Source organism: Anser anser (genome assembly GCF_964211835.1).
Source record: "Anser anser genome assembly, chromosome: 3".
In the NCBI taxonomy this organism is placed as follows: domain Eukaryota; kingdom Metazoa; phylum Chordata; class Aves; order Anseriformes; family Anatidae; genus Anser; species Anser anser.
In genome coordinates, this window is record NC_139722.1 from 58904842 (window position 1) to 58926055 (window position 21214).

Genomic DNA, 21214 nt, shown 5'->3' on the forward strand with positions numbered 1-21214 from the left:
CATGGTCAGTGGTGCCCCGTCCCCTCCTTCTGGCACTGCTGAAGCTATAAGGGAGCCCCGCTGTAAGCCACTGCACTGTATGGGAACATGTTATCCCACCTCTCCCCAGAGTGCACATGGTGCCTCCATGCAGCACACCTCCAGAGGTACTGCGTGGATGGCCCAGCCCCAGCTGGTCTAAGTCGGCACTGCCCACCCAGCAGTCCAGATGTACTCACTGTGAATAGGCACTGTGCGTTGTGTGTCTGTATCACTGTAAAGCTACATCCCTGCTATACTGGGGCTGTAAACACTAAAACTGAAGTTGCAGTCACTTGCTCTCCTTGACACAGGAAATATGGTGCTTCATTACATGTTTATTTTTAGGGAATGTACAATGCAACATGAGGGACTTAAAGTTGCCATGGAAACCATAACTTTGAATTTGTGACTTTTTATGCATTCTTTTTTTTTCCTGCTATGTTTTATTAAAAAAAGGAAAAAAGCGTACAGAAAAATCATGAACAAAAATATCAGTCAGAACTCCAGTCACTGGTACACTGGTATAACTAGCATCAGGGAGTGAATAACAAACCTAAAATAATGTCAGTCTTAAATAGCAAACAAAATTGTGATAGGCAAAACACGATGAGTTTTAATACAACTAAATGGATCTGGCAACAGGATCCCAAGCTACTATTATATATATATATCTGCTTCAGATTTCATATACCTGCCCCAAATTTTATTGAACTAGCACCTGAGCATGATCATTTGTCTGCCACTCTGTTGCGATGGAAAAACAAATAGCTGTCAAAAGGAACAGAAGAAATGGATCTATACTCCTATATGAAGATTCAGCCTTAGCTGCTGAAGATAGCAAAAGGTTATTTTTTTGTATCTGTTGATTTAAAAAAAATATATTTTTCTTCTGTCTCAAAGCATATTTATCCTAAGGCAGTTCTATTCTATTTGTCTTTATTGCACACCCTACACTGTAGGCTGTAAAGGAGAGTGCTTTGACCAATGCCCCATTTTGTAACTCTAGAAACATATAGATTCAGCAGTATGTTAATAGACAGCTTTGAACAAATCGTGCTTACAGTCATTATCACCCGTTAAGGAGGACACTCTTCTTGCAGCTGCCCACTCAGACTCCCTGGAAAATGGAGGCTTCACTACCGTCCTGTGGGCTGCAGGGAAAAAGTACCAGAGATTTTTAACTTGTTGGCTAATCTCACCAAAGGAGGGGGCTGTTACTGATGGGGAAGGTTTGTTGCTGTACCTTTGCTTTCCATCCAGCCCTGTTCCCTGCCTGACATGACTCTATCTGTGTGCATTTTAGGCCTGATAACAGGTGAGAGCATTGGGAAGAATGCCTGACGCGTTACCTCAGGAGATCAGGATCCACACTGTGGATGTGGTTTACCTTGACCTCAGTAAGGCTTTTGATACAGTTCCCCACAACATTCTCCTCAAGAAACTGGCTGCTCGGGGCTTGGACTGGCGTACGCTTCGCTGGGTTAGAAACTGGCTGGATAGCCGGGCCCAGAGAGTTGTGGTGAATGGAGTCAAATCTGGTTGGAGGCTGGTCACTAGTGGTGTCCCCCAGGGCTCGGTACTGGGGCCGGTCCTCTTTAATATCTTTATCGATCATCTGGATGAGGGCGTCCAGTGCACCCTCAGTAAGTTTGCAGATGACACCAAGCTAAGTGCGTGTGTCGATCTGCTCGAGGGCAGGAAGGCTCTGCAGGAGGATCTGGATAGGCTGGAGCGATGGGCTGAGGTCAACTGTATGAAGTTCAACAAGGCCAAGTGCCGGGTCCTGCACCTGGGGCGCAACAACCCCAAGCAGAGCTACGGGCTGGGAGATGAGTGGCTGGAAAGCTGCCTGGCCGAGAGGGACCTGGGAGTATTGGTTGATAGTCAGCTGAATATGAGCCAGCAGTGTGCTCAGGTGGCCAAGAAGGCCAACAGCATCCTGGCTTGTATAAGAAGCAGTGTGGCCAGCAGGTCTAGGGAAGTGATTGTGCCCCTGTACTCGGCTCTGGTGAGGCCGCACCTCGAGTACTGTGTTCAGTTTTGGGCCCCTCGCTACAGGAAGGACATGGACGTGCTCGAGCGAGTCCAGAGAAGGGCGACCAAGCTGGTGAGGGGTCTGGAGAACAAGTCTTACGAGGAGCGGCTGAGGGAGCTGGGCTTGTTCAGCCTGGAGAAGAGGAGGCTCAGGGGCGACCTTATCACTCTCTACAGTTACCTTAAAGGAGGCTGTAGAGAGGTGGGGGTTGGTCTGTTCTCCTACGTGCCTGGTGACAGGACGAGGGGGAATGGGCGAAAGTTGCGACAGGGGAGTTTTAGGTTGGATGTTAGGAAGTACTTCTTTACCGAAAGGGTTATTAAGCATTGGAACGGGCTGCCCAGGGAGGTGGTGGAGTCACCATCCCTGGAGGTCTTTAAAAGACGTTTAGATGTAGAGCTTAGCGATATGGTTTAGTGGAGTACTTAGTGTTAGGTCGGAGGTTGGACTCGATGATCTTGAGGTCTCTTCCAACCTAGAAATCTGTGATACTGTGATACTGTGATACTGTGATGTTATTTACTAACTGTGGACAAACACGCAGTGGCCTTGCTGTGTCTACAATGCTTTGGATGGTTTCTAAGAGTTTCTGAAACACAGTGAATAGCTATTTATAGTGAATAAACTATTCTACAAACTATTCAAAGCGTACTAGTTGACCCCTATACAGTTGTTTTTGACAGGTACCAGAAAACTAGTGCTTTATTATATCTGTGCTTCATGCTGTCGCATGGGAGGGGTAACCAATGAACATTTCCAGGGGGAGATAAGCACAATCTTTAATATAAAAGGATACAAAAAGTTAGCTAGGCATAAAAGTTACTGGCAAATTTGTATTGTTGTATTTGCAAAGCTCAGAGATGCACTATAACATCTTTCTAGATAACAGTTTATTAGCACCAAGGTAGCATCTGGGAGAGCGTGCAGACATTCAATATCCGTGCCAGACAACCTGGAATGTATCCATATCCATGAAGAGTTCAGGTCATTTGCAATTGCTGCTGGGGTCTGAGTTCCTTTGGTGTCATCACAGGTCTATTTTGACAAGTATATGATAGTCTGTGTACGTAAATAATAACTAATATCCAGAACTGTGCTTATCTGTTCATGTTTCCTCTATGAATGGCTTTCTATCCGAACTAAAAGGTCAGTGCCATTTTTATCTAGTGCAATGCTGAAGTAACCTACATTAATCATTCAAGATACCCGTGAATCATTTCCACATTTGCTCCCTTTCTTCCCCACGAAGACTGCACAGCTGTGTCTAACCATGGCTAACCGTGCGGTCACGTTGTTCCTCTCTCAAGAACATCCATCTTAAGACTGCACTTAAACAAGCCTGGGCATGATTTTATATTCCCTCTTCCGAGCAACCGCTTGTGATTGATCTGTTCTGTCACTGTTGCCTTTCTCTTGGACAGCATAACATTTAAGGTTTTGTTGTAAGCTACCTTCATTGAGAAACAGCAAAAATGATCCGTGTGTTTTGTCTTCAGCTACCTTTATTGAGAAACAGAACAATAATCATTTGCTGGTATTTCTTTATAAGTCTGTTGATAGATCTGTCTTTGGGAAAACTGTAAGAATTCCAGTCTCCTGGCTTTGTATATGCTATTTATGGTTTTATTAACTTTATTGCAGCAACATCCAAGGAACTGAGGATTTCCCCATGCTTTCAGTTCTCTATCACTGATCTTCCTGGGTATTCTCTAGTAGTGGGAAGTCCTGACAGCAGGACAGCTTCTAGAAGACATGCTCTTCCCAGATTTCTGCTCTCCGTGCTGGTCTGCTACTGCTGGTGTCACCAGTTCTCTTTATCCTTGTATATATCAAAATAATGTGAAGAATTCACACGGCCCCTTTTAAAATCTGATTACAAGCAGCTGACCACTCAGGCTAGTTTCTGTCGATTAAAAAAAAAAAAAAAAAGAAAAGACTGTGTATTAGGGATTATTAGAGAGATCAGAGCATTTTAAAGGGATATTTTTCTCTGCACTGTAATGCTTTTTCCTTGCATTCATAACCTAAGGTCTGTCCTCCATTACACTTGGGCTCTTGGAGCCCAAGAGAAAGTTGAATATAATGCTGCTTTGTGCTCTCCTCCGCCAGCTCTGGCTCTGCCCTCTGTTCCAGGCTCATGTTTGTACACAGAGCCGTACACATCATTCATAGTGGCAGAAGCAAATCTGGATGAGCTGGGTCCCTTGTGGATGCGGAGCCAGAGGGCATGATCAAGCATGCAGTTGTTGTTGACTGATGGCTCATTCACACAACATGAATCCAAAGTAATTCTTTCTGCTAGATAGTTTAGTTTATTGTTACAAGAAAACTGCTTCGTTTTTATTTGGGTAATGTGCCTGCTAGAGGGGGTGTGCATAAAAGTTGTATCTGAGAGCACTGAAATGCATAGTATTAATGTGATCATGATGTCGTCTTATTAGTAAGACAACTTGTCCTTATTGTCAGGGAATTGCAAAGATCTGTCAAGGCCCAGTTTAATCTACTCCCTGTAATAGGATTTGTCTGTAGCTTGAGGAAACAGAAGCTTGTAATGCATAGGGTTATTAAGAGTGGGATGTAAGCTATTTGAGACACTTTAATAAAATATAATATCAGTATATTCAATGAATATGGAAAGAGGGATCTAAATATTTCTTGTTACAACCTTCAAATATCTTGGGAAAGGAGAATGATACTAATTAAAACAAGGGTAAAAAGCAACAGCTCTCTGAATTCTAGCCTTCCTCAAAGTTAAATATTGATGTAAGCTGGAGTTCAATTCAAGAATCTCATTGCCCCTGCTGTAACCATTAAACTAAATCCCTGCCCCATTCCAAGACAAGGTTAATGTATTTCAGGAACCTTGTGAATAACAGCTTTAGTTGCTTTCATGTACACCCATGCGTAGCCCTTTTGCAAACAAGGCAGTTTTAAACAAGGAAAGCTACAGCTGCCAGGAGGTACAAAGTATTCTGCCCTGTGAATTGCCTCACTTCCGATGTAACAAGCTCTGAGACATTTGAAAATATTTGCAGTCCCAAACCTCACTCACCTCCTCCCTCAGTGTCTTGACAGGAAACACAATAATCGAAAACTTTAATTGTCTCTTTTTAGAGGGAGTTTTGGTGTCCGGAGCAAGCATTCAACACAAAGTGATTGAATTTTTTTTTTTTTTTTCGGATAGAGCCATAAGGAACAGGGCTCTGTTTTGTACGCTCCTAAGCACTATCATACACTGCAATAGAAAACAGAGTATAACAACAATAACTCGCAAATACAGTTACATCACAGCCATATCAGGCTCAGTACTATGTACAATCAAATCCCTGTTTTTTGAGATTCCTGGAACTGGAGTAACTTTAATAAATGAACGCTGGCATCTTTTAGTCAATATCATCTTGCCAGCCCCTCTAGTACATCAAATTTGCTGCTTACCTTTCTGATTAATATGACCTTGTCTGTGTTACATCTAGACAGGTTAAATACTTAGACTGTTAGTCACCGCCAAAATGTCACTAAATCTATTGAACTGAAATCATAAATAATCAACCTGGGGCACCTCCACTCTCTGGGAGTGCATTACTTTACAAGTACTCCCTGATTGTGGCCCTCCAAAAAAGACTGCAGGGGAAAACATATGTTTTGAAACCAATGTCCTTGCTCCCATAACTGGTTGCCTCTGATGACAAAGTCTAGATTCAAACTGTGGAGAGCTTGGCTCACAGGCTGTGCCGGCATACTAAGTACAAGTAGTGCTCATATGGCAGAAAGGGAGAAAAAGGGGGTGAAATGGGCAAATATAATTTTCCGTTTGTTGGGGTCAGGGCTGCTTTGGGAGTGTTTTCTATTAACTGTAGAGTTTTGCAAGAATTACAAAAGTATGGGAAACTATGGTAAGATTTTCTTTTTTAAATTGGAATAAAAATATTTGGGGATTGTTATTATGAAATTAAAATTCTCTTTGGACAATAATAAATAATGAGATGACAGAAAGGAATTTTTCCCTAAGGAATTGCCTTTTGCTTAATGACTAAGAATTCATTATTAATTAACCCAAGTTAATCTGGAAAACAGGAAAGCTGAGCTCACCCTGTAAAGTTATTTGCTGAAGGAATTAGGCCTGGATTTTATCTCAGATAGACAGAAGGGAGGAAGGTACATGCCGTTTTCCTATTACTCATATCTGAGTCAAAATCATGCAGTGAAAGATTCAGAGAGAAATTTAGGCCAGTTGTAACTGAAATATATCCCGCTGAGGTTTTCCCCAGGTCAGGAGGAGTGCAGCAGGCCTTCATGGACTCCAGGGCTCCCAAACGGGTTTGTAACCAGCCGGGTTTGTGGAGAGTCAGCAGAGGGTTATTCTTGCAGCCTGGCCCATCCTCTGTCAGGAAGCTTGTCCATGTTGGGAACTGTTGCAGTGGTGGGACTGTTCTTGAGGCTTAAATTGGACCTCACCAAAGAGGAGCACATCTCTATCTGTATTTCTTCCCTGAGGCATCTCAGGCTACTCCTCTGAATCCTTCCTTCCAGAGCAGATATTGCCTCTTTTTTATTAGAGAACGTGGAACATAAAACATCTTTTTTATTGCTAGTCTGGTTTAGGTCCCAAAGGTTTTACTTATGATGAGCAACATGACATCCAAAACATTTCATAACTTCCTGAAGAAATTTGAAGTCAGTAATTTTCAGTGAATTCTAGCATAACGGAAAATTGAACAGATCAAGAGCCCTGCTCACACAGGGACCTGAGAAGCACAGGACTGAGCGGTGCCAGGGGACAGTGGCAATAAAGGTTACGTGCCTGTAACCTAGGGAAAGCAGCAGCTGTAAGATGTCTTGGCTCTCTGTACAGGCACAAACTTAGAAGTAAAAATAAAAGGAGAGAAATAACGTTTATTCTTTCATCCTTTCACAGAGTTGAGCATTTTTCCCAGCTCCTTGTCCCAGCTGTGAATCCTTCTCAGTGCTAAGAGCCTAAGAACCAAGCCCTTCCCTTTCTAAGTCACAACAGGTAAGTGTCACTTCCCTCTTCGCTGTTTCCCATAGCCAATGATACAACGGTAAAAGTAGTCACTTGGGGTCACACAAAGGGCAGAAGTCCATCCTTTGCCTGAGATGAGGCAGGAATTTGAAGGTTGTTTCAGTTTCTCAAATAAATGTGATAACCACAGCTGCAGTGCAATCTAGGATGCATCCGGGAGTTTCCTGGACTCGGAGGTCTGCCCCACGGGTGCTCTACCTGCTGGGGTGCTGTTGATTCCCTCTGACCCAATACATTTCCACATCTGTGCACAAGAATGAAACTTCAAGGAAAGCACCAGGAGAGACCAGCTTCGGAAACGTCTACAGACTAGTGAAAAGTATGCTTATTGATAAATTAAGAGATCGTCAGTCAAGTAAGAATGAACATTTTCTGTGCACACGTTGGTTCACTGAGTTATTAGTGGGACACAGCTTCTCCTGTCAGTGCCAGGGGTGTGGTCCATATTCCAGTATTGCCAAGTGCAGGCATTGCTGCCAGTTCCCTGGGCAGATCAAAATTGAATCCAGGCCTGTGCCTCTGTTCCAGGTGAACGCTCTAACAGTTCTAATGGTGTAATGAGAGGGATCGCTCCCTTCCCTTCTTTGCCTTTTGCTTGCATTAGACATGATTCCAGAAAAACAACACAATCAGGCCTTGTAAAAGCCATAATTAGCAGCAGGGAACACCTAATTTTCAAATTCTACTGAGTTTCATGGAACCCAGACTTTTGCCAAAGACTTTAAGTGGATAGCATGAGAGTTTTAGGCATCTTGTTGCTTGTTGAACTGAGGTGGCACCTTCAGGTCTTAACTTCACAGCTAGATTACAAGAGATGAAGGTCTAAAATATGGACATAAAAAAAACACATTAAAAAGCTTTTTTTTTCCTAAAGAAAATATCCCTAATTAGTTAATTTACCATTCAAATTCCAAAGTGTACCTTGCTTCATAAATACTCAGATTGTAGGAAAAAAAAATAAACAATGATTTACAGTGGTGTGAGCTAAAATAAGGACTGAAAAGATAAGGCATGAACAAGGTGGCGATGGAGTTCTGCAAGTGAGCCTATTTCTGGATGTAAATTATTTTGATAAGGCATGCAAGGGAGAACCTTCTTCCAATAAAATTGTTGAAAGCCACTGCTAAGCTTAGCGTGTCTTACTAGAGCTAGAGGCTTCTAAAAGGATTTGAGATTTTTTGGGCCAAATCTTTTGCTTACCAATATCTCATATAATCTCAACAATCAAATTGTGAATAATTCAGCATTCAATCCTACATGTTTCAAGCAAAGTTTATAAACAATGAGTTTACAGAATCAAGATTCCTAACTTCAAAAGGTTAAACCCTCTGTTGACTTCACCTTTCCAAATATTTCAGGACTAAATAAGAGTCTGTTTGCACACAGCTGCAAAGGAAACAGTGTTCCATGCTTATTTTTAAATCTTATTTACAACAGTAGATAAAACAGACAATTTTTGTGAACACATACACACATGATAGGTATGCTGCTAGTGAGATATCACAGCCCATACATTGGATGCAGCAGTAACAATTCTACAAATATTGAACAAAACTGAGCAAATAACCCACAGGCAAAAAAAAATTAAAAAGATCCTACAATGCAATCCATTATTCTGTTGAATAATCTATCAAAGGAAGGAGCACTTAACGCCATTTAAAACTACACTGGCCATTTTTCTTCCCATATAGGATCAATATATATATAAATAGCAAGGTTGCAGTTAGAAAATGGTTTCGATAACAGAGCTTCAGCTTCTAAGTTGTGTCATTGATACAGCAAGTGCCAAGATTCCTTTAACCCACAGATACACTAAAAGTTGCACAGATTTGCAAAAAACAGAAAGAGGAAAGAAAATCTAGTTAAAAGTGAAATTTCTTTCTACTATTAGATCCCTTTGGTCATAAGGGGCAACAGAGCTTCACTTTGTGAGTGGTGCTTATGGCTGGATAAGGAGCTATTTCCTGCAGGATTTCTTTCTGAAAGCCTGAACTTTCCCTGTGGGAATTTTTTGTACAGGCAGTAAATGCTTTCCAGGCCATTGTACACTAGCTTGCCAAATTCTTCCTTATTTCTAACTAACTGAGATAAAAAGGTAACTGGTATTTTGAGAAACACAGTGGTAGACCTTTTTCTCCCTCTACAGTGAATGTTAGGAATTTCCCATCTTTATTTTGATTTTCTCCAGATTGCTGAAGTTAGGAGGTAGACTGTGTCCAGAGCAAGAAAACTGTCTATTGTCTAGTAGAATGTATCAGGCAACCATGACTGAATTTAAACCAAGCATAACAATCTGCACAGTTGTTGGAAGACCGTATGAAGTAACAGTGGACAAAAGCAAGGTTGGCTTTTTCTCAGTGGTCACTTTCTCAGTTGTATCCCACACACATCATGGTAAAGAAATGGAGACAACATCAGTGATGATTTATCCAGGAGAGGTTGCCACAGCACACTTGGTGTTACTCAAAGAGAGACAGAAACTCTAGTGCTAGATTTCTGGTGTGATATAGTCTAGAGCTTATTTACAGAATGAGGAAGAAGCATTTGTCTCAGAACACAGATGTACAAACTATTAATTCTGAGATGGACTGCAGGTTCACAGGCAGCCTGCTTTATAGCCATCTTCACCTTCATCCTGAAAGCTGCATATTCAGATATGAAGGTCAGTCTCTTTAATTCTGAAAGACTTGGAGCCTCTTGTACCCCCTCTGAAAACTAGGATCTAGCTGGGGACAGTTGGGCTAAGAAATCCGTGCCCCCTCTGGTAGCATCAGAGTACATGGTGCAGAACCCAAGCTCAGCATCATGTACCAGGGCAACACCCTCCTCACTAGGTGTCCCTCTGAGCTTTCCTCTAGCCCTTTGCCTGTCAAGCACTAGTCAGAGATCAACAGCTGAGCATAAGAAGCAAAACGTTTGTTACATGTGCACTAGCAGGTATTTCCAGATGTAGTGCACAACATTCCCATTATTCTGCATTAATTAAAGCTATTGCTTAATGAGCACTTGTTTGCAATTCTGGAAATTTCTTTGCTTTTCATTATAAAATGCAACACAATAAGAAATAAGCATGTGCACTTTTGACACATTTCATCTTAGGAAGTCAGAGCACTTCACAAATACTAATTAATCTAACACCCCATTTATTTATCAGAAGCTGTTAAGTGTTCTCAAGCCATAAATGGTGCTGTACTGTCAGTGCAGCTTGTGTTGGTGATCTCAGCCAGTGCACCTGGGATTAATCATTCTGCTCCAAACAAGTCACAGCAAATAATTTGTTCTAATATATATGTTTGATAAAGATGACAAATTAATATTATTAATTATTTTAATTGTCCTTAGGCTTCATAAGTGCAAGAAGCTTCCTTGTAGATTGTTGTTGGTGTTGTGTTTTTTTTTTAATAATGAAATTGCATTAAAAATTGTTAGTACAAACATATTTTTCATAGTACAATATACCTTGTATCTTTACATGTAAAGAAGAAATTCTGTGAGTTTCTAAGTACTTACTGTAGAATTAAGCACATTAGTCTTTTTCCCAGATTAGTCTCAAAGCAGTGAGGTTAACAGCCTAATCCAATAGTCGCTGCTTTTGATGATATCCTTTTATAGAGGCTTCAACTAGATCAGGATGGGATCTGATGCAGTATATCCTCTTTTCAGCAACCCGGTTGTTAACATATACTTAAACCTTGTTGCTTAAGAGCACCTCTGAAGAGAGACTGCCTTGAGAGCATTCTTAAGGTTCAGCATGTGCTCAAGTACTTTGATGAACTTTATTACTTTGAAGAATTTAAAACATTTCGATGGAAATCCAGAAATGAGAAGGGTTCAGGCAAGAAATTAATTGAATTTGAGAAATGACTCTAATGTAACAAATGCAGGTTATAAAAATAAAATATTGAATCTTTTAATAAAAAATGTGGTACCAGGGCTAATCTTTAATCTAGTCCACAAAACAAGCCTTTCCTTCCCCTGTTACATGAAAATATCTGGATAAGGAATGGAGATATCTGTGAGAAGTGAGTAAGGCTCATATCAGAGTTCAAGATGAAAATCTTGTTTCAGAAAAATTTCTGTGCAGATGACTGCCTCCTAATCTTGAAGGAAATATATATAGTATACTGGGCCTTCCTGTCTTTCTGTCAGACCTGTCAGACTTGAAAATTCAGTGGAGTCCTGTACTTCTACTTTGGAGCATCCCAGCTCTGTGCTGTGCAGAATAAAGCAGAATCCAGGACAGAGGCTACCATGAGGTACCCTGTTGTGTGGATATGCCCTGACAGCCTGTGATTCCTTCACAAAAGGCAGGATCAGTGGATTCAGAAGGAGGAAATTCCCCCAGACCCTCTCCTGCACTTATGTTCCTTGCCTCTCCTTCCATGGAGAGCCATGTTCCTCCAGCCTGCTAGGGACCATGTCCCATCACGTAGTGCCCCATTTCCACAGCAGTGGAGGGGACATGCAGCTGTCCTGCTCTCCAGCCTGACCAGAGTACTTTCCTGAGTGGTGGGAGTTGTCAGTCTGAAATCTCTAAGTGATGTGATATTGAACCAAATACATCCAATTCTTGTAAGCATGAAGCAACTGCTAAGCCAGTGTTGTTGGCACGTGGGCACAAGCAGCATCAACTCCCACCGGAGAGAAGCTTGATAAGCTATTTAGAGACAAGTGAATGCTTTGTTCTGTGGTGGATTAGAGACTGTGAGTCCTGGTTAGAGGACATTAGAAAAATGGGAATTTTGGATACTGCTTGGGTATCAGTGGTAGTTGGTGAATAGGCAATTCCGTGTTGACCATATGACATTTGCTGATAATATTTGGGGTGTATAACCATCCTACATACACTACTGGGAGCACAGTTCTGGGTGCATGTGTGTTACTCGTAGATGCCTAAATCTGTTTTAGATCTATTAGTAAGTGTTTAAAGTAACAAGTTAAATTCAACTTTGTGTCACAAACTGAAGAGAAAATGATCAAAAAAACCATTTGAATAAGGGGAAGAAAAAGTAGGAAACCACCTACTGGAGAGTTGGGGCATATAAAGATAAATCTTTGCTGAAGGAACTGAAACCGTTTTATAAAAGCACTCTGATGTGTCTTCGAAACTCCATTTCACATAGAGATAGCAATCTTGATTCTCAGCTGGTATAAACTGTCAGAGCTACATTGAAGCCAATTTCCTCCAGCTTCTGATCTGGCCCAGAGATATCATCTACTGCTATCTACACTAGTATCATCTAGTATCATCTGTACTGGCTTCGGGACTGAATGCACATGTCTGCATATGGCTTTGTATCTGACAAAAACTCAGAACTATGCTAACGTAGAAAAGTAGAATAAATATTACAGAATAAAATGTAAACTGACAACTGAAAAGTTCAGTGTACATGATAATTTGCTGATTACTTCCTAGTTGCTCTTTCTACTTATTTAAAAGATGTTTTTCTTCAAACAGGCTGATATGTATATTAGCTTCATTTATAGACTTTTTTCCAGTGCAGTACAAGAGCATATTCCCTGCTACTGATTGCAGGTGTTGTAGTAATATACTGCTACTCTTTCATGTCAAGTAGATAAAATACGTGATACAGTCAGGGAAATAGTGGCTAGGTGTGACTACTGCATTGTTTTTGTTAACAAAGTGTTAACCTTTTCCTTCTTTTTATGCTTGGATAAAAAAGGGGGCACTTCAGAAATCCAAAAATTTGCAAGCAGTCATTTAGAAAGCAAAGGCTAATGTGGACAACAGACCGAGGTTTATTTTACAACCCTTTGTCAAGAGTGTTACAGAGCCTCACAGCTTTCAGATGGATTTTGGATGGTGTTTTCTTCTTGCAGAAAGCATGTGTGTGTGTGCCTGTGCCTGATCTCCTAAGGAAGTTGTAAAAGTCTTCTACCTGTGGAAGTAAGTTCAAGGATGCCAGCCTGCAGGGATGCAGGTCTAGAGATGTGGAGTGTGATGGTACTGGCCGCAGGAATACTGCCTGAGGTGAGAGATTCCAGTAACTTTCCTTGCTGTTACGGGAAATGTCATCTGTAATTCCAGTTTTGGCAGGTTTTTCTGTAATTATTTGCCTGTTGGACGCACCTTTTGCTGGAACAAGACACTGCCCCTCCGGCTGTGATCTGGCAGACATCAGTAGTGCTGCTGCCTCTGCTTTTGTGCTAACACTGGCATCTGCATGGCTCTGCATGGGAAAAGAGCAGGAAACGAACCTTTTTTTTTGTTTTGTTTTTTGTTTTAATAACCAACAACAACAAAACACCCCAACATCCAAGCCTATTTTTTTTAGCTGGATCAGATCCTTGTGCTGGATCAGTGAATGGTTGTGGAAATACTTGTGCCAGCTTTCAGGTGGGCAGCAGGTGCCCTGGGAAAGAAGGGGTGGTGGCTTCTTCAGGCAACTTCTTGAGGCACAAGGCCAGGGAGAATTGAACTTTCTCTTGTGATCGTAAGCTGCAAAAGACACCGCTGCAGGCAGAACACCGGGGCTGCCGCAGCAATCCCTCCAAGCCCAGGCAAGGCCTTGATGTGCTAAATGCAAAGCTAAAAACTTTTCTTTTGTACTGACTTGCCTACTTCCTCTCAGCAGCAGCACTAAACACAACTTGCTGTCAGTGTATACACAGCACCCTATTTCTAACACCTCTGCCACCATTCAGTATGTGAAGTGTGTTCTGGCACACATTTTAAAACGGCTGTATCAGCACTGTATTAGCATGTAGGCAGCTCAAGATAATATTTGAAAAACCTGTGAGCAGACAAACCCTAAAATTAGTATGTCTTGTGTAGATTTGGCCTGAAGATGGGTAAAAACCTGATCTGTACCGGTCAAACTGCAGTTCAGCTTTAGCCCCACAGCTCTAAAGGCATGCTTGGTCTGGTACTCAGCAGCCACCTTTCCTGCACCTCTGATCCACGGCTGAGATGTGGGTAGGTCATTCTTTAGGGTGATACGACTCTTTTTATAAGGAAGATTATAACTTACAAAAGGATTTTCACAAGGTGTGTGGTGTTGAAAGTTTGTTTCTTAAAATCAGCTCTTCTGAGAAATTCTGACATCAGAATATGATTAACTGTGCTATTCCTGTTGTATCTTGTTTCAGGAAGTCAACGGTAGTGCCATGGAAGCAGGAGGGTATTATTTTACATAGCACGCAGATTTAATTTCAAGATGTATGCTGACAGCCTATGCTACTCTCTCTGTCATAATAAAACAAGGTAATTAAGTTTAGAAAACCTCAGATATTCTTTTTACTTGATCTTTAGAGCTGCTGTAAATACTTCTGCAGTCAGAAATACACATTCTTTGCTTGTGCTGTGACAGTAGAGAGCTTCTGGCATTATAGCTGCTTTATTGTATGAATGGCTCTGTGCTGGACATTTTACCTCTCTGTTACTATGAAGTTAGACCCTGAAGTCTGTACCTGTACACATTTTTTGTTCCAGCACAGTTTTCTGTGAAGTCACAAGATTTTTTTCCAAATAGAACTGATTAAATATGTCAGGAATTAGACCTCTATTTGTTTAGTGCCAATTGTTTGTTCAGTCCTGTCAGTAAGTAATTGTTTCCATCTTAGGCATTTAAAATGCTTTATGTAGTCTAGTGCCTACAAACTAGCTCAAGGAACTCTTTTTTTTTTTTTTCATTAAAGACTTTTTCAGTTTTTCCCTAGGACTGTAAAAATAAACATAATTTCAGGATGGGATTTCAAAATATTTGTGAACAAATTAACTTTTTTTCCTTTTTTTTTTTTTTTTTCCTGGTTCTACATCAAATCCCTTTGTGGGATTTCCCCTTTCTAATTGTGAACTTAAATTATCACAAAGGCAAGAAAATATAAGCTGAAATACTGGACCTACTGAACAGCAAAAAAAGCTTTCTATGGAAGCTGAGCTCAGAATTTAAATTATAATCCTGTAATTTCATGTCATACAAAGTTTACTTGCCAGAGGGTATCTGACACTGAGCAACTACTCCAGCACAGGAGCAGGTGCAGCCCCAGGGCAGGTTTCCTTGGCTCCTGAGAAAAAGGCTGTGGTGCTCAGGACTGCAGAAGGTGCCAGGATCTGCCACTCTTCCTGGTCCCCACCCTGTTCCCATTAGTGATCTCAGTGCTTCACCCCCTCAGGCTCTGCCTTCCTGGGGACAGAGCCGGGAGGCGGGAGACAGGCCCTGCCAGGAAAGGTGGAGACAATGAAGAACTGAGTCTTTTCTTCCTCAGGACACACAAAAGACTGATCCAGATCCACTCTGGATTTGACTTCTGCTTTGAGTAGCACATCGACAAGATGACCTTCACAGGCCCCTCCCAACCTAAACCATTTGATGACAATGTTTTTGTGAAATAACTTCCATACAGTGTAATTCATCTGAAGAGCATGAGCAGATTTTTTCGTGTAGAAACTATTTACATTTATTGGGTATTATCAACATTTAAAATAAATTACAGAGCATTTCTACAACACTCTTCTTCAACCTTGATTTAATGGCAAGGTTTTATTTTTTTTTCTCCTTTGCCTCGAAAATCTTCTTAATGTATTGATATATGGAAATCAGCTCCTGATATATGAATAAAATGGATTATGCATGTCCTTAAGACCAGTGTTCTTGTCACCTGTGCAATTTTAGAAACATTTTTCTCTTATGCCTTTAGCTGGATATGTGATCAATAAAATTATCCTGAAGTTCTACAATTTATGAATTAATTGTTCCAAGTAGCTGCTAAGATTAACATTAAAGAGGTAATTCTCCTATACCAGAGATACAGCAATTATGTAGTAAAAATATATATAGTGGTAACAAGTATATGATGAATAATCAAAGAAATCAAACAGTTTGCAACGTAAAAGTGTATTTAATGAGCCAAATTCAGTTCAGAAACAAGAAGAATTGATTCAGTTTGTCCTCTGGATTATAGTTTAATAATAGCAACAAAAATATCTGAGCAGGCAAAGCAAGCTATCAGCCAAACTGTGATACTATTACTTTCAAAAAGCCTTTTATTCCAAATGGTTCTATTAATTTCATATAGGAATATGAGAGTATTGCAGTTACGTCATGCAGCCTTGAAGATTGTACATGAAGACTTGTGGCAAAGTTAGCTTTAGTGTCACAATTTGTTTCTATTGGTAAGCTGGAAAAAAACACTGTCTGTTCTGAACAGAAACACTGAGGAGAGCAGGATGTTAAATTTGATTGTGTATCCTGTTTTTTAGTCAGCTTAGTATTACCTTTAAAAACTTTCAGAGTCCTCTGCAGGCTTTGTATGAACAGAAAATAGTCACCTCTGTGAAAGCTTTTCTTCCACTTGCTGAAAATTAGTATCAAGCACTTCTACAATACAGTCTAGACAGGAAATTGCCTTGTCCTTCAGCTGAAAATTGATTAGGTAATTCATTACATCAGTCATCTAAGACACTCCATCCTTTGAAAATTTGTTTTCTGTGGCTCTGATAAAGGTAAGATCTATAGGTCTTCTCTTCCAAGTAGGTGAGTCATCTTAGGCTGGATATTTCATATATTTTCTTAGGACAGCAATTTTTCTGTGTGGCTAAGCCAATTGAAGAAAAATATCAAACTTATCTGATGCTTATCTGTAGGGTGCTCAGGATACAGGACAGAATAAGCATCCTATAAAGAACTTCTCATACTTCTGTTCCTCTTCAGCTCACAATCAATGGCTTTTGTTCGTGTCTGAAATGTTTGCACTCCCCCAAGAGAATGCTCTCAGTAGAACTTAAATCTCCCCAAGATATTTTCTTTCCATTGCTAGCTATAGATTTTTATTTATGTGTGTAGATCACAGCATATACATTAACTCTCTAGGTCAGCTCAGAAAAATTCTAGTTTATATCATGCATTCTTCTTCTGATGCATAAGTGCATCAGAAGTCACACTTACTTGTTTTTTAAATTTAGAGTCACCATGTGACATTGGTGAACCTAAAAAATTGGTCTCATGGTTTCCAGCCAACAGAAAAAAATAAGTAAGTAAAGAAATGAAACAATGTATACCAAATTACACCAATGTACACCAGGAACAATTCAGGGAATAGGAAATTATCAACAGAACAATAAAGCTGAATGTGAGTATAAAACATGGCAAAAAGGAAAACAATGAATAGATCAGTCACCATGCTAGCACTGAATTACACCAAAAAGTTTGACAAAGAAAACTTTGACTTGATTTTCCTAACTCTAGGATAAGGAAGAAAAAAAAAAAAAAACTTTTTTTTTTTTTCTTCACTAGAGATGAATTTAAATTGTACATAAGTGGTGAAGGAAATAAAGAAAAAGTACTGAAAAAAAGAGAGAGAAAATGAAACATTTTGAAAAGATACTAGAATTTTTAACAGTGATTCACAAAAAGTTTTGTCCATTTTTCCCCTAAACGTGTCGTTTTACAAACTTGATTTGGACAGAAAACAATTCTAGAAAATGCTGAAAAATCTTCTAAAGAAATATCATGAGTGATTAACGTCTCCTTTTAATGTTACAACACTAGAAAAGCTGCTAAGCGGAAAGTAAACCAGCTAGACGTATAAAAGGAAACAAATTCATCACATTTTATTGCCAAAAACAATTAAGAATCTAGGACAAACTTACTGTATAATTAAATGGAAATTATGCTTTGTAATGATTTTAAGGGGAAAACATGGCTTGAATGGCTGTTAGCATTTTGTCACTAGTGAAATCTACCTTATTTAGATTAGTGGTCTACATTTTTGCTTACAAGAGTTGCTCATTTGTCTACACTTCAACACAGTGTACAAATCAAAGTGTGGTTGCTTATAATAAAGGTCAGGCTCTTAGTATTAAGTCACTGAAAAAGAAGATGGAAAGGAAACAGACAAAAAAATAAAAAGAAAAAAAAATCAGCTTGGGAAAATGAAGCAACAAACATTGGGAATAAATAAGGCAGTCCTGGACAAGGTGTCCCTGCTTTAGCAGTGCGGTGGGACCAGATGACCTCCAGAGGTCCCTTCTCACGTCAACCATTCTGTGATTCTCTGAAAACACTCTTTCTCCTCAAAAGTTTTGTCAGTAGTTTCTTAAAGTAAATTCTAATAGGGTGTTCCACAAGCAATATCTCTTCACTTTAGCAATTCCATACTTGTTAACAATTATTTTGTACATATATACATATATAAAAGTTCCTCAGTCCTGAGGTAAAGATACATTAATGTTCTGAGAAGATGACAATGAAAGCACTGCTGAAATAAGCTGTGATTAGAAAGTAAATGCAAAAAAAGCTCTCCCTTTTGCCATATTTTCATCTGTTCATTACAATCAAAGGTAAGAAGCACTTCTCCATTTTTTTTTTTTTTTTATATATAGAGGAGCTAGCTCTACTGTTCAGTGACAGAAAGGAGGAGGTATTTTCTCATCCTTTCAAGCTCTTGGTCACCACTTTCTTATTAATCTGGAGAGATGATTTGTGACTAATAGCCTTGCTTTAGGGCTGAAGCACCACACTAGCACTGAATTACAAAGAAAATTTTGACAAAATTTTGACTTGATTTTCCTAACTCTAGAATAAATAAATGTCTTCTTTCTTTCTTTTTCTTTTTCTTTCTTTCTTTCTTTCTTTCTTTCTTTCTTTCTTTCTTTCTTTCTTTCTTTCTTTCTTTCTTTCTTTCTTCTTTCTTTCTTTCTTTCTTTCTTTCTTTCTCTCTCTCTCTCTCTCTCTCTCTCTCTTTCTCTCTTTCTCTCTTTCTCTCTTTCTCTCTTCACTAGAGCTGCATTGAAATTGTACATATTTTAACACCTAACATGTAATTGAAATAACCGGACAGATCAAGGATGTCTTTGTGAGATCTTCTGTCTGAGATACACAGTTCTCAATAAGTATCACTTTTCTTCTTTTTTAGCAGCAATATGGATGCCAGAAAGAGAAGCACAGCTAGAGTTCTTTCTCCTCTTAAATCATTTTCCAAGGCAGTACAACACTCGCAACATCTGCTTAGTAGGTAAGAAAGTTTCTTTCAAAAAACTGAAGCCATGTCCAAGCAAACAAAAAAGAAGAAAACATGAAAGTGACAAATTAAGCATAATAACACAAATCACAGACCATCAACAAATGTTTTAAGGAATACTTGCTAAACCCAGAAAAATTAGAAGCAAACTCTTCCTCAAAGCCATTAGGTGTGGGGGAATCTCCCTTGGAGTCATTAAGGCCAATTGGCATATAAATGAGAGGATGAGATACAGCAGAAAAAAAACAATGGTATTCTTGCATGTTTCCTCAAGCTGGAAGTCTTAGGAAATTCACACTCCAGAATTCTTCTATACAAGGACAAATCAGGAGATCTGTTTTAAACTGAAATGTCTGTGGAGGAGGCTATAGAACAAATTTACAAAATGAACAGTAGCAAACTACCAGGACCATATGGTATTTACCCAGGAGATCTAAAGGAAATTGAGGGTGAAATAGCTGAATTACTATCTGTGGTGTACAGTCTCTTTCTGAAAACTGCCTCTGTACTAAAGATGTGGAAGGTGGTGATTGCGACAGTAACTTTTAAAAAGCATCTCATTTAGGAATTCTGCTATTACAGACCAGTGATCTGAGAAGTATGACACAATGTGGAAAAAATAATCCTAACTTTACATGCAGTGTGAGAAACTCTGTACTAAATACTACCACTCATTAAAAAAAGTCTTGGAAATTTAACACATAACTCTGAAAAAGCCAGTTTTATGTTCAGTAACAGTCAAGGAGGCAAGTACAAAATATGATGGAATTTTGGGGTATTACGCTTATTATTTGGCATATGACCCCCTTCTTAAAACACACACCAAACATTATTCTATTTTTTCCAGTTGTTCTGATAAGCATATTACCTTTATTTCCAAGCCACTTGTATTGATATGTCTTTAGACCAACACAGCAAGAACAATGCTACCAATAAAAGATCAGGAAATTGTTACTGCAGGACTTGAAAACACAACAGTGTGTCAAGCTATGACCCTTCTTTAAAATTGTTGCATTTCTGGTGTCGTCCCCCCCCCCCCCCCCCCATCTCCCATCTCTCATCCCCAGAAGGAACAGGGCAGAACTGAAAAAGTTTCAGAGAACAATAGCAGTCATCAAAGCAATGAAATAGCATCTGTAAGAGGACCAACTAAATTGTTTAGGACTCTTCAACCAGGGAAATACAGCTTAATTAAGTATAGTTATCATGTCTTGGAGAAGGCGAACAGTCCATATCTTTTTTGCCTACAAAAGCTAGTCAGAGATCAAATGATAATTTTTGGGAGGTAGGTTGAAAATAAACAAAATTAGTTATACTATAGAACTTTCCCACAAGATATTTTGATATTAGAAGTGTTCAAAAGCTTCTGGACAAATTAAGACAGGAAAAATCCAGATATTATAAGCATAAATATAATACTTCTCATTCAGGAATTTGATGAACCACTACTTGCTGGAGATTGAAAAAGTATTGTGGGGAAGTAATGGCATATTCTCATTTGGTTTTTAAACCATTACCAAGACACCTATTTGTCACTGTGAAAGAGGTGTTACATTTCTGGATGGACTTGTGATCTTATGCAGTAAGCTATTGCTATAGTCCCTCGTTTACATATAGGGATACCCTATATGTTATAAGGGGTATCGAAGTTAATTTCTGAAGTCCCTTTTGCCCTTGGTGTATGGGCAGAGTTTAAGTCAGTATCTATATTCTGTTTCTCTAAGGCGCAAATATGTCTGTATTTTAGGCATGCAGGGAATGGCATGGCTACTGTCAAGACTGGGCCTCTCAAGAATGCAAGCTGCTTCATCAGATCTGGAATAAATGCAAATAAATAAATAAATAAACAGTGTTGGTCTGAAATAGTAAATTATTGTTTTGTATTGATTGCACGCAACATTGTGCCTCTGAGGAAGTGTGTGAAATTCTGTGCGATAATCTTAATGAGGAGAAAAAGCAAAAATAAAACGTTACATATGGAAAATTTGTGCCCATGAATCTTTAGAGTGAGGGCAAAAAATCAAAAGGAGTAAAAAATCATATTTTTTTCTGTAGCAGGATTTTTTTCAATGTACAACAAAATTAGATGTCCTCTCAGGCTTAGTAACTAAATATTGCACAGTTATAAATTCCAT

At 39.5% G+C, this 21214-nt stretch overlaps 1 long non-coding RNA gene across 6 annotated transcripts in view; it reads left to right on the top strand.

Moving 5' to 3' along the window:
- LOC310896148 overlaps positions 1-20928 on the top strand; it is a 39946-nt gene extending 19018 nt beyond the window's left edge. For all 6 annotated transcript variants that reach the window (XR_014581228.1, XR_014581229.1, XR_014581230.1 and 3 more), the window contains 5 exons: positions 6972-7067; positions 12939-13089; positions 14208-14322; positions 18975-19073; positions 20827-20928. This is a non-coding gene — a long non-coding RNA (uncharacterized lncRNA). The remainder of the gene's footprint in view (positions 1-6971; positions 7068-12938; positions 13090-14207; positions 14323-18974; positions 19074-20826) is intronic.
- The last annotated feature ends 286 nt before the right edge of the window (positions 20929-21214 follow it).